Source organism: Bombus terrestris, chromosome 13, assembly GCF_910591885.1.
Source record: "Bombus terrestris chromosome 13, iyBomTerr1.2, whole genome shotgun sequence".
NCBI lineage: Eukaryota > Metazoa > Arthropoda > Insecta > Hymenoptera > Apidae > Bombus > Bombus terrestris.
In genome coordinates this window covers 12,624,080-12,639,117 of record NC_063281.1, presented here as the reverse complement: position 1 = coordinate 12,639,117, position 15,038 = coordinate 12,624,080, and the positions used below count along the sequence as shown (strand labels likewise).

General features: G+C 41.7%; 1 protein-coding gene across 4 annotated transcripts in view; it reads left to right on the top strand.

Annotated features, from left to right (window-relative positions):
* LOC100649594 overlaps nt 1-15,038 on the top strand; it is a 185,681-nt gene that overhangs the window by 152,697 nt on the left and 17,946 nt on the right. The window lies entirely within an intron of this gene.

The following is a 15,038-nucleotide window of genomic DNA, read 5'->3' as shown; positions in this document are numbered from 1 at the left end:
CTAAATAATAAAAATCTTCACGAGTGTCTCACCTTCGCTAGAAAGATGACAGTATAAGGAAAAGTGTCACGATGATTGATAAACGACTGTGCACGTTCCCGTTATCGCGCGATGTTCAACGACGTATAACCCTAAAAGATGATCTTGCCGGATCGTTTATATCGATTCCTGGTACACAGCCAGATATTTTGCACACGGTGAATCTAATGCACGAACGACACGTTATCACCAACGTGCACGGAATCGACGCCGGCCTTAATTATGTGCATTAGCGCGATCATCATTCTCGTTATTATGGCGTACAGAATGCTGCGGCATGTTGTAGCACACGGCTTCAAGGAAGATCGTCATTAATATACTACTAACCAGACAGCCTTGTAGCACCGTGCATTTTCAACAATGACTGCGATAAATCAATCGACCGGTGATATTTGTTTTAATTGAGGAATTTATTATAGTCGCAACAGGTACAAAGGATGTTCTTTCGAGGAGATGTGAAATTTCATTGAGGAAAATTGTATAGTTCTTTTGGAACAATTTTAATGAACTTTTGAAAGCCCAATGAAAGTTTACAAACATATTTACATTCGCCGAGTGCAACACTAATTACATTTGTTAATTACAAACACGTTTACATTTGTTAAGTGTAATTTGTATATTTCTACAATAGAATATATGAATACGTACTATCTGTGTAGTATTGTGCCATTTAATCTTTTCTGTTCAATGTGATAGTATTCAGTAAATTGTTTTTACCTTCCTAATTATTCATTTCAAAGAGAAACACAAATGAGATTTGAACTGTGAATTATCTACGTAAATATCACATAAATAATACAAATGACATATTGAAAATATCAATTCAATTGTAATAGTTGCTTAATACTATTATAGTACTATTCATTGAATAATATTAAATATTTGTTATAATAACCGAGAACTTCTAATATTGATGAACAAACGACCTGTTCTTGTAATATAAACATTTTTCATTTTATGTATTATAAGTTATATTCAAACTGATACACATATTTACAGAGAACTTTTCTTTACTTGTTCGCATAAGAACTTACGATGTGGGAACGTTATCTCAAAAAGTTCCACGGTCTGTGTTCTAAATAGAACTTATTAAGATGTTCCATAATTCTTTCGATCCCCGATTATTAACATTCAATCGCGAATCTTTAGCGTTTTAACGTCTTCATTCTGTTGAAGGTAGGATAATCAAGAAGCAAAGCAATGAAATCAAGATAATCATCCAGCAAATCGACATTATAATGTTGGAAACGAAATGAACACAAGGCATTCTCTCATATAATCGAGATAAATGTCACGTTCACGCTGACAGCTCTTACTTTGCTTGATTCTCACGGGTCCATACGCATCGTTTCGATTTTAATACCAAGTTTCGTGTCCAATAAAGGAGAAAGGGAGCCGTATATAATTGATGAACAAAAACGTTTTTGCGCGATACACGTCGAGACTCAAGAAATCGAGACATTACGTTGCCTCATCGAAAGCCAGTGGTCCCAATAAAATCTGTCGGGTCGATATAATTAACCATAAATCGTTTCATCGATCGATACAATCGGCAGATACATCGGCCCCCATGTACACCGCTCTTCTCTCAATTCCGTGTTTCGTGTAACTTGGTATTCTCGGTTAATATAATTCCTCGATAAGCGTGGCTTCCATGAAATACTCATTTCAGCTCTTTCCATACAAATTCCGGTCATTAAGGTTTACGTAGCTTGATCAATTAACGAATTGCAATTAACGAATATTTTATCAAATTCCGGACGTTGATTCTCTAAATTTTACTTGTAGCAATCCAAATATTCGTCGATGCTCGATTCTACTGTACAATGAACATTTTCTCGTTATCAACCCCATTTTTAACAGCAACTTTTCGAAGCCACTGGCAAAACCAATCCACAGTAATACAATCCGCTTCTTTGTCTTAATTACTTGCATCGAAACATCTCGCTCGTTTCGTTCCTTCCTTCTTACTCGTTTCTCCCTCTTTCTTCTTCCTCTCTGCCCCCTTCTTTGTTCTTTCGGTTGCACGGGGTTACAGCGTGTCGCTCGGAGCCGAAGTTGTAAATTCGCCCCGCGGTTCGGTTGCGTGCCCTTTATAGGCAAGGGCTCTTAAGGGGCCACGTCCGAGTTTTAAGGTCCGTAGGACCGGTGGATCGCGGACATGATTGCATTTGCATTATACACGCCGCGGCGCGCACGCAGATTTATCTGCCCCTGGGGTTTATTTATCTGGAGTTATGGCAAACACTGACCGGCCTGAAGCCGGCCAATAACGTATGGTAATGGGAGGGCTCCGATTGACTTTTTTACCCTCAGCTGTCTCTCTCTTTTCCCCAACTAACCATCATTCTCCGTCTTCGCCAATACCTCACACTTTCTCTATTCATCTCGCTCACTCGTTACACTCTCCTTCTCCTCGTTCCTACACTTCCTCCTTTTCGTCTCTGTACGCCTATCATTCATTTCACTCTTCATCCTCCTCTTACCTCCACTTTCCTCTTCTAATACCGCGTGTAACTCCGTCTAGTTCTCTCCGTGTTGCTTTCTCTGTCTTATACGATCCTTCTCTTTCTGATAGTTTCCTCTCTGTTCGCTAGCCAGTGCTTTTATTGGGCCCGCGGCCTATCATAACACGAACGATCGGTGAACCTTCGACCCTTGCTCGATCCTCCTATTTCGTTCCTTGCTTCGTCCTCTCGCTCTGTCTCCAGGGGTTTCTTTGTCTTTCTCCCACTGTCGGCGTGGTTTTTCCTATTCCTCTCCCTTCTCCGTTCATCGACGCGCGTTTTCTGCCAGCCTCGCCGCCCCTCGGGCCCCGCTTCGTTCGACGAACATTTGTACGCGATTCTTTCACCGTGCATCCTTTTAATGGATGCACGCTGCTTGTTCGGCGAATGTATATGGGTACGCTAGCTTCACCGAGTCGGCTGAATAAAATTTGTTCGCAGGATATACGGATTAGGCTGGATGCAGATGAGGGATGCGACGTTGCTATAGGCTTGAAGACCACGTGTTGGTATAAAACATGATTTAACGCGACATCGTTACAGTTTCGTATCGATAAAGCTACGCAATTTGATAAAGTGTCAGTGTTACTACGCGTAAGATAGCGCACCGTTAGAAATATAAACGCAGTGAATCGTACGACGTCATAAGCGTAGAATCACAACGTCGTAACGTCTTTTTGTTCGTTTGGACTTTAATGGCGAGGTTTCTTTAGCGGTCGGATTGTAAGTAGAATGTGACGTCGCGTGTCAGACAGCCAACTATTTGTACTAGCGTTTCTTGGACGTGAGTATTAGGAAGTTGAACCGTTTATAAGCTGTCGTTGTTATATTTATACCGCTTTCTTCTGGAAATACAATAAGAATGTTAACGCGTGATTGTTTAGTAACTGCAATGTATTAATTCTTTGCCTTGAGACATACCTATTTTATAACTAATCAATGCTTTTAACTTTCACGACACGTGGCTATCATTAATAACGGAATGTCATTTACAGTCCAATATTAAATCTATCAGCAGCCATAAACGTGTCAGAAAACTATATAAACACCAGATGCCGATGGTATTAATAAATATCCAGCAGATAAATACGAGTGCAAATAAACTTTCTTCTAATGCATACAAATCGAATTGGAAGAGTAATTGAAAGGTACCAAAACGAGTAGCATTAGCATAACACTACCATTACTAATACTAACAGCAGCCCATATTAGTTTCGCATCATTCTCATTGAATGGTATACAACGGCCAATATAAACTCGATTTTCTCCATCTTCCTCGTGACCCCAATGTCAAGCATCTCGACACGACATCTTCAATAACATTAATAAAATACTCAGGCGCCTAATTACGATCATCTAAATCGAAGCCCAGCATCTTTATACTCGAAGTCTCGATGCCTCGCAACAGGCAATCCACGGCTGAGGCTAGAGATAAATTGGCTAGATCGCTCGGTTGCAACTATAATTCTGGTTGAAATCCTAGACGCACGCAAAGTGCACGCAACGCGCACGGCAATAATAACGCCGTTAAAACGGCCAATTACTCTAACAGCAGTTTTTCCGAGCGTTGCTTGCTGAATTACGCAGCGCCTCTCTCCTTTTCTGTTCCACGAAGGAAAGCTTTTCTCGTACGGTTCCATCGTAACCTTCTTCAACACGGATTAGGTCTATGAGAAAGCCACGGTACGGAGGCAGAAACATCGATTCCGCAGTTAAACAACGAGAAAGAACCATCTTCTTCTGCGTTCCATGGTTTAGGAATGCACCATAAAACGAGCCAGACCCCTCGAAAGTGGCCACTTTAGTTTAAAGCATGGGTTCTGACCTGGGCAAGTTATGTGGTTGCGGGTCTCTGTACTGAATGTAAAAGTACAGAGGAATTGTCTCGAAAGAACATTTTTTTCACGGCTTCGAACGGATAATGTGAGATTTCTTTTCAATTTTGGCCAATGACGATGTGAAACGTATTTTTAAAGAATTCTCCGCCCATTTTTCCAAAATTACATCTACATAGCTAAATCTGCTATAATCTGACGTAATAATTCGTTAAAGAGAAAAGGAACGTTATTTTACGCGAAATATCAGCCGGTCTTGTCTTTGATTATTACACGAATCTCGATAATTGCAGTTCTTACTATACTCGTCGCAAAGATAATTCACAATGTCATTATCTCAGCGGTCTCTGCTCAAGTGTCATACGCGTCTTATGATGTGGCTGCAGCAAACGCCGAGGCGCAGCATAGACTTTATTACTCGCGAAATGGGCGAATCGCTCGCAAAAAGGGCAGCTGTCTCATTAGCGGTGCTGTACGAGCTGGTTGATATTGCTTGTAGCTTCTCGAGTACGCTGACGCGTCGCTGTCACCTTGCTCCACAGACACCTTTTGCCATATACTCCTCTCTTAATCCGGCGAAGTCTATCGTGTCAGCACGGCGAAGGAGAAATCGCCGTGATTTGCTAGTAGTTTTCTTTTCGCACAGAACGGCTCCAGGTACAAAGACCCGGGTAGATCATTTATCCACCGACTTACGTATTTCTTTCTACGTAAACATCGTGAAGCTGTGATTTTTCAAATTTTCCAAAAATCGTATCTCACACTTTTGAAAATTTCCATTTCGCCATCACATTCAAACTTTATTCTAACCAACGAGCTGATATACATTTTGCAATCTTTCCAATGTTAACGCCATGTTTCTTGGCTTCGTGAAATTCCAAATTTCCAAGCAGCGCCTTGAGCAAACCGCAGAACGCCATTCGTCGACTACCAAATCGCGTTTATCGCAACGCGGCAAGACTCGATTTAACGCGAACCGATTGGACAGTTAATATCTCACTCCAGTAGCTTGGCAGTTTGCATGTCCCGTGCACGCGGCGTATTGGAAAGGTGCCTTTATACATACATCCATTCCTCGCGAGACTCGCGTGATGTATGAACGTATGTGGGAGCGGCCGTTACGTCATCTTCGTGTGCAACCGAGCAGTTCTGCCGTTCCACAGCATCCTCAGCACGTGAATTCGCGTAAAATCGATATCGAGAGATTAAGGATCTTTGGGCGAGTCGAAAATCGCAAAAAGAAGAAACAGAAACAGGTTCGCAGTGGAGTATTTGCGTGGAAACGTTAGCTTGTGCGGAGAAAACATTTGAAAATTTCCTCTTTGGCAACTTTTTATTTCAGATGTTCTAGCACGCGTGCATTTATTTTCTTAAAGGGTCATGAAACATTTCTGATCGTTAAAGGAAGCATTCCCTTGATAGTACGATCGTTCAGACGCTTTTTATAGTCAGAATTACCCTTTGGTAGGAACAGGAGTAACCAGATCCCCTGCACGATTAATAATAAACCATAGTAGTATAGAAATCAGAATCGCGACGAGTGACGGGCGTTGTTAGTTAGAGGGGAATGCAATTTGTAAGAGATACACGGCGAGAACTCGTAAAATTTCAGCCGGACCGCAATATAAATTTCGCGATCGTAAAAGTCGTTTATGCTATCGCGCATACGCCAACACGCGTGCACTTCGCGACGAATAACGAAATCGATTGCGATTCCCAAGCGAAAAATCGTTAAACCAGAACGTCACGTACAAAACCGCCGTGTTCTACTTGCGCCGCTAGATCTTGTTAGGTAAACACGACTTACGTATTCACCGGTTGATCGCGATCAAAAACTCGGTTCAATTAGGCGCGACCCAGTGTCGATCAAATGAACTTTTCACTCGATTGCACGCCACTGTGAATTACGACGCTGTAAAAGCGTAAAGTGATTTCCGACATCGAAATCTGCTATTAAATTATTAAACTTAATTGGGAGCTGGCTAGAGACGACGTGATATAATGAAGTGGCTGTAAAGCGGCTGATGAAGAAGGGCCATTCTACTTATTGCATACTAACTTGTTAATTCGAAAGTGTAAAATGATCATCAGCCTTATTTACGCGAAGTATTATTGATCTGTTTATTTCAAATTACGCTGCAAGTGGCGCCTTTCTGTTTCAATTCGAATTTCTTTAGCTCGATGTTGTTTTAATCTAAATTTTTCCCTGGAAAGATCCACTTACAAATAAAAAAAAACAAAAACAGCGAGTAAAAGCTATATAAAGATATGGAAGGAAAATTGACGAAGAATCAGGCGAACAGGAAATTAAACCAGAAATAAAGACGAACAAGTAACTATATAATTTTCGACTAACGTTTCAGCGATTTGTCTAATAAGGTATCTTAATTTATTATTCGCAATGTATCACAGAGAGTTGCGAAGGCTTAATCAAACGCGACTACTACTTAACAAGGAAAATGAAATTAGACGCAAAACCATGCTAAATGATAAATGAGGTGAATGTATCATTCTGTCCGGTTGGAATCGCTCGACTGACAAATTTATGTCACTGTCGGGGGTATTTTTCTCCGGTACATCGCTGCCGGCGTTCCCGTTTGCCCCATGACATTTCTCTTGGCGTGGCGCCCACCACCCACGGTATTAAATGTCACTCTCTGAAAAGGACGTGATCGATGTAACCCCGGTTTTGCGTTTCGCTAGAGGGCCTTCTCGTGAACTTCTTCTGGCTTTATGGGAAACGACGCGTGCACACGATATTAACTGCATCATTTTCGAGTAGAATGGAAATGAACACTACGAAAATACCCTGCAGCCATTCGATGACAACAATCGCGTGGAATATTGAGAATGTAATGGGAACAACGACGTATTGGGAAACGCTTTGATACGTTAACTGAGTTTAGAAAAGCAATGATAAATTAAATGGAAGTTTCTCTTCTTACGTAGAGGCGATTGCAGTTCTTCGGATAATTCTCTTGGGCTTATTTGTGTCATTTAAATTCACTTTACAACGCAAGATCTCTTATGATGTTTCGCTGTTTTTTTTTTTTGTAGGAGAATCATTGCCTTTATGAATCGTATGAATTTTACGAATTCAATTGGTAAAAAGGAAACTCGATCGAACAATTTCATTTCGTTAACGGAAGAGGGCTGTCGTCAATTCCAAGATTCTTCGATAATCCTCTTCCTCTCGAACGTATACTTCCACGCCACTCATAAAATCCATAAAACTCGACGCTCTGTATAAATCAAACTCACTCTGAACCGTTGCGCGCATTAAGAACACGTCCGCGAGGGAAGCAGACTAATAATCGTGGTCGGATGACAGCGATGGTGCCAGGTTAATTTGCGTGCAGGCCGTGCAAGCTACCTAATTGGTAGATACAGATTACAGCGAAACCCCTCATTTATCGGTAAACCCGTGGCTTTACGGCTGGTTCGATAAAGAAAGGGCTGGCTGTCGCCGCGAGGTGTCCCCTTCCGCGAACATCTCAATTCCTTTAATCTGCCATTTTTCTTCCTTTTTTTCCCCCTCTTGCCCGCTCGGTGGTGTATCGTCGTCGTTCATTTGCGTAATCTCAAATGGCATCTGGAAAGTATGTACTCGTGTGTATGCACGATGTATGCCGATCGTACGGCGATAACCGGCCGGTGGAATCGCGAGAAAGGAAACGAGGTTATTCCGCGCGCGTAGGGATGAAGCGCGAGATAAACGAGCCGGGCGACGAGCTAATGACAACTCGCCGGAGAAAGTTGAACGCTGGTTGCTCGGACGGTAGCCTTCTTGTCTGACCCTTCGCGTGTCGAATGGCCGCGTGCGTGCCCGTGTAATCACTCGCTACGCCGATATTAGCACGCCCCAGCCGCTTTTTCTGCCACGGTGTATTCTGCCATGGATGACCCTCGCGGTTCTTCCGCGAAATTCCCTGTTGCGTAAACGTTTTCACGAGTCTCGCGAGGAGGCTGTGCAATTGGGACGAAGAGAGAAAGAGAGAGAGAGGCGAACAGGTGGTTCTCAAGTAAAGGAGGGTTTGGGAAGAGCGTGGCGCTGGGCTGAGGGTAACGATATGGTACTTTAATTTGATTAGGGATCGGGTTAATGGAATGGCGGGTGGAGCGGTCGGCTGATTTAAGCAGCGTGAAGCGATGAGAGGAACAGGTAGTTGATTTTAGGAATTGGACGCTAGAGATTGACAAAGCTATGGGAATTTGTAACTTTTAGTCTAAGTGTTGTCTAGGTACGAAGCTTCGTGAAGATTCAAGACCAATTTAGATCGATATTTCTCGAAAAATATATGGTACTATATGTTTCAACGTAATAGTTGTAAACTCAAGCCATCCCCAGAATGGCGGACGCGCGAGAGCGTGGTGTGTCCCGGTCGATGCTTGGCCATTATTCAAACACCCGGAAGACGATCGAGGCGCATTGTTCGAGGTGGCCAACCGGCACCAGGGCCTGGATATCCGGGCTACTACCGAAAGACCACGAGGAACGACTCTGTACTGGGGAGAAAGGGGGAGGGGGTGGGAAGGAAGAAGGGACAGAGGCGAGCGTTTCTTCTGGTGGCGAACAGCGTGTAACACGTGGCAGTATCTTGTATCGGGGCCGCGATCCCCTGCTGGTAGCACGTTGTTCTACTCTATCCGCGGCGCTGCCATTCGCTTCTCCCCGCCGCGGATGCCAGTAGTGTGGCGGCGGCTGCGGTTCCACGGGGGACACCAGGCCGTCGTGGGGTCTCCACCGCGTCCCTGCAACCCCGCACGCCCCCGCCCAGATCCGCTGGCATGCCTACAAGAGTAGATTTCCTGCAGATAAACCGGCGACCGCACGGAGGTCCGCCGGTGGCCATAGGTGCGCTCTCCCCTTGACTACATAAGCGTGTGTGTATGTGTGTGAGCGCATATACGAGATCTACGTACGTAGGTGTACATGCGTGTGAGAGAGCCACGGTTATGGCTGTATAATATAGTCCCTCCGTTGCCCTCTCTTCTTTGGCCTTTCTCTGTCGCTCGTTCCCTCCGTGGCCGTCGAGTGCAGCTTGGGTTCAGCGGAGGTCATTGCAAGGTTGCCTTTCGAAGAGACCGCCTCGAACAGCCGAGCCTCTCCTCCGGGCGACCACTTTCCCCGTTTGATCACCCTGCTATGCTCTTTCGAGTGTTGCCGCTGCAACGAGCCAGCCCCGGAGGTTGAAGGTGAAGCCCGCGATGAGGTCGATGCGCTTTCTGCGCCGACGTTTTTACGGGCCGCTCTGTGCCTGCCCCGAGACGTGTGGGTGGACGATCCGAGGGATGACGAAGGCGTTCTGAGGGATTCACCGAAATTTTTGGAGAGGCTGCTTTCGTAAACGAAAGATCTTTGGTATATATCAGTACGTACCGAGTGGTTCTTTGAGAGGTAGTTTGGATTAGGTTTGTTTAAGTATTGTGGCATGGCGATGTAATTCGGATAGTTGTTGGAAACTACAATTAGAACGACTTAATTCTGTAGCTTGTATTTGTTTTCCTTCCAAATACCTGTATATAGTAATGGAGTATTGTAATTTATTGCATGGTACAGTTGTACTTTTTTCAGGCTTGAAATTGTATTGACAGAGTGACTGTAACTACCTAGTACAGTTTCTAGTACTTCTACCAGAACGTTTATGGCGCTCTAGCTAACAAGCAATAATGATATGTTGCTTTGTAACGCCTTCCCTATTAGTTTAAACTGAAGTACGAAATTGAGTTTGTGACTGCTGTGTTTATAGAGGTTTACTCGATATTTCCTGTATGTTTCCTATTCTTAGTATTACCAGCAAGTTTTTAAGAATCCGCTCGTAAATTCTTTAAACAAAAACGAACTATCAACTTTCTAAAAATTCTTCGGATTTTTGCCCAATAAAGTTCTACCACACTCTTTACATTTCGTTCCGCTAAAATCACGCGCCAAATTTATTCACCATACGAAATTCAAATCGAGAACTTCTACTCGAAGATCCCACAGCGATAAATCTCGAACACGTGTTCGCAGGAACGCTAATCGTCCAGTCTCTTTTGTGTTTCCGTTTTCATCTTTGACCGGCCACGAATTCCCGGCCAATAAATCACACCGATAATTTGCATTTCATCCATTATACCGTTTTAACTGTACAGTTCGTCGATAGGATCGCGGGTCTCTGCACGACACCGACTTTGAAAAACATTGGAACGTCGGTTCTTCGAGAAATTTCGCCAGCCTAGATAAAATATGTTCGTAGGGAAACCATCGAAGCTCGGAAATAAGACGTCATGCCGTTAATTTGTCTCCAAACTGGGCATAAATCAGCTTGCTCGATCTTTCCTCGAGCAAGGAAAAGCGCGAACATGTGGTATCAAGCTCACCAGCTATGGATCTTACGCTTGTACTCGCTCCGGCTGAATTTTTAACTGTTTCCAACAAGTTTATCTTACCCCTCAGAATTCCTCCCCTACTTCGTGTAATTTATACGATGAGATAAATTAAGTCTTGAATACAGTTAATAGAAATTATAGCATGAAACTACCGCGGTATCATATGAGGTAGCTGTTGACAAGATTCAAAGTATCAAATAAAATTATACATCTAATAAAAATATTCATAAACACAGTTCTAAATGTGTTTACAAAATTCAGTAGCTATTCAAGTAACTATCTTCCTCTCAAGAGACACTATTTTTTTTTTCTTTTTTTTCAAAGAAATGTAGCTTTGATTATCAAACAAAAAATGATTATCTAATCTGCCAGAAAATTAATCAGTTTAACACGTTTGCATCTCGTCGATCGTTCCAATGACACACAGTACCCTGATACACGTGACAGTGAACCGTCATTGCCTCGGTGATGGGTTCATCGGAGGTGAACATTGATGTTCGCGAGTTTTCACCGGAAGTAAAGCGGTCGAGGTCGTGACCAAAGGTCAGGACGCACCTACGAGCACCATTCGAGAATTTAAATTAGCTTAGAAAGTTCAGGGTCGACCTGCTACGGGTCCGTGCGTACGCTCGTCGACGAAAAGCAGCGCGGGAAACAGCTGCTTGTAGATCGATGGAAACGATAGCTCCCGGCTAAAGCGGGGAAATCGGTTCGATCGGAATTTTCGCCACGTAGAATGCCGTTGCCGCTGCTGTGAAAGGAAAAGCAGCTTGTAATTTGTTGCTTAACATGTTTGTTTTGCCAGAAGGCGCTCGAACATTACCTTTTGCAAGTACATTTTCATCCGAGCGACTAACTTGATTTAACACAGAGTTAAATTTACCTAACACTCTTGTTCGCATACGTAGCTCCATGATGGAACATTTAAAATATTTAGAATGTTTCATCGGAAGACGATCATAGAATTACGGATAGAAATTTGCTACCATCTTTAAACAATTTTGTTTTTAACCATTGTCAAACACAGACAGGAAAATTCCAGAGAAAAATGTTGCCTACTAAATTCTTTCTTTTCTTTTATTCTTTGTGGGAATCAATATAATTCTATCGACGAGTATTTGATAAATAAAAGCGCGATGTAACTACGAACGATTGACACACCTAATGTGAAATAATCTAGCACGCTGTTTCGAAACCCGAAATATTAAAGTATTCGTGTAGCGATCAGAATCGAGAACGTACAAATACTTATCGCCGGATCTACAGAGATTCAATTTTCTTCTGAAAAATGAGTACACGTTTGAATATTAAAAGAAATTGTGTTCGACACACGGCAGAGAGTATCTGATAAGTTCTTACAACGGAAAGCTAAAAGAAGCTCATTAAACAGATGTTACGCGAGATGAAAAAGAATTCTACTATTATCGAAAGAACATCGTAACGATAAATCATCGATTGGTTGATTTTCACCAGCAGATAATGCGTTTCGTGATGTGTCGAACTTGAACGAATTTAGATCTTGGCCTCTGCTGAATATATCCATCGGGCCGAGGTTTATCTCATCAATCACGAATTAATGATTCACTGATTTGACAAGCACTAATACGTACAGCGTCCTGGAGAAATTTGATAAACGCCATGAATCGATCGACGAACCGAAAGATTCTTTATTTAATGTTTGCTTATTTATTCGTTGACCAAGATTAATGAATTCTTTCTGTTAATCGTTGTAGCTTTGAAGTTTCCTCCTACTAATATTAGTACCGTGCAGTGACTTTATACACGAAGAGATAAATAACATTCAGCGAAGATAAAGAAGAAAATATACATTAGGAAACTGAATAGTTTTAATAGAACTAGAAGCTTCGATCTTTTAATTCTTTCGAAGCTTACTGACTTTTAATCCTCTTAGTCATAATTTAATTAAGTCTTCTGTATCCGATAGAAATCCATCAACGAATGTTATCTAGACATATATATAAAAGGCAAAAGTGACCGGTTCATTCATCAACGCTCAGTGCAAACCGCTGTAACTAGAAACGTCAAATTTGAAAAGTATACTTCTTTCATGACATAGACACGGAGAATAAGGAAGGATTTTTGAAAACACATTGCCGAAAAGTGTAAAAAGAGGTAGAAATTTCCTTTCGATAGGATGACCATGTCTCGCGAGTTGCCAAAGTTGAAGACGTGAATTCGCCGTACGAATTATCCAACTCTTAGGGGTATGTTTTTTCTCGAATAATAGCCATATTTTTATATCCATTAAAGCCGAAGGGATTCGGCAAACAAACTGCTCATTTAGAAAGAAACGCAATGGTATCTAAACAGAACGTGATACGCATAAATTACCATAAAAACGAGTAGACACTGTGCGGGTGAAGCTGCGGGCGGCTAGTTAGATACCGATAATTCCCATTACCTTGAGATTAGACTGGGAATAAAAAAAATTATTCAATCTACTTCGGTACCATTCAATTTACTTCATATTGCATTATATTACGCTACACGCGTATATTATATTACTTCACGCTACAATTTCTATAGCATAAATAATACGGTAGAACGTGCCGGCAGCATAAAAATGGCAAATTATGAAAATAACAGTAGAAAATATCAATGCTGCCCGGGGCATTAAGTTTTGTCGATTTGCGAAATGGGTGCGCAGATGTAGGAAACTAGAATTTGCGAGCGGCACGAATCGAGCCGATTTATCGGCGCCAGTTTATCGCGAGCCGCACTTTAATAACGAGTTATTGCCGAGGACCACGCCGCGAAAGAGGCAGGCATTTATCAGAGGTTTAGCCGATAATAGAATGCGCTGGTTCGTGAGCAGTACGCGGGGGCGGCAATTTGTAACAATGCCGGATAATAAAGTGTAACCACCCACGCGTCTCGTTCCTTGTTCCTCCCTCGTTCAACGGGTCTATGGGGTGGAATCACAGATCTGGAATCTAACCTCGATGTCTGTCAGATTTCAGCACTTCTTTTATGATTTTTCGACAATATCCCAGCAAGTTGTTTATTCTTTTTGTAATACGGAGAGGTAAGAAATATTCAAGCATGTAAATTTAGTTCTTTAGTTGTTTGCTTGAAGAGATAGTTAGACGTTCATAGATTGAATGTTAATTTCTATATCGTTTTGTCGACTTACAAGTCTCTCGTTGATTTACAAGTTGTTTATAGAGATGTAAATATTATTAAAGTAAAACACTGTGTGACTTATCATATTTGAAAAAAATAAACGCCAAGACCAAACTATCGCGAATACCATCAGCAGATACCAATTTTGTCTAAGTATACAGTGACGAGCATATAAATAGCGAAATTCCCTTTTCGACAAGTTCACGGCAATTCGTATTGATTGGGGGAGAAAGCAATGGGCAAAAATTATTTTTACGATGAAAAATTTGTTATTTTTAACTATTATTTTATTAACCCCTTAACCTACGATTTACGTTCGGGAATTTTGGGCCGAAAACGTAAACAAGCTATTATATATTATATTTGACCCGACCGTGCCCGTAATATTTACGTTTGGTCCGATCATCGTACTACGGGCCATGCCCGTAGTTGTAGGTTAAGGGATTAATAACATGTATATTTTATTAGTAACATAGAATTATATTTACGGTATATACGATACATACGAAGGGAAGATGTTTTCTCTATTTATATATCGCAAAACACATTTACCATTTCTGTATATTTGGATATATATAAAGAACTGTGCATCAAAATGAATAAAAATGACACGTTGTATGGCATAGTTTTACGTACTATCTTTTAGAACAAAAATTTAAATTGAAATTTGTTACATTGAGATATATCGAAGACTTTGGATTTCCCTATTTATATTTGTGCACAATTTATTTGCTTACTCATTTAAAACTCACGAAACAAACTCGTTTCTTTTGTAGAACACACATATGTAACCTATTAAGCGGAAATCGGTTAAATCAGCTACATTCTCTAATCTAACAAGACAATCATCAGCAGGTATCAAAGATACATTCAATTCAAGTATCGTGCATTGAAATTTGCATGCAGATCACGCTAATCTGGATCTTCCTATCAAAGACTGTTATCTGCCTCATAACCGATGCACGCGAAAGAATATCCGTACCGTTATACATGCTAACAGGAAGCCAAGAAGCGAAGTTTCTTCTCGAAAACGTTTCTTGAAAGTCTAATATGATCTTCCTTCGAGAATATTCATCCTTTGTCTACTCTGGCCACAACGACGGCATTGATAATCTGAAATTTGTCTCTCATATTATTTTCG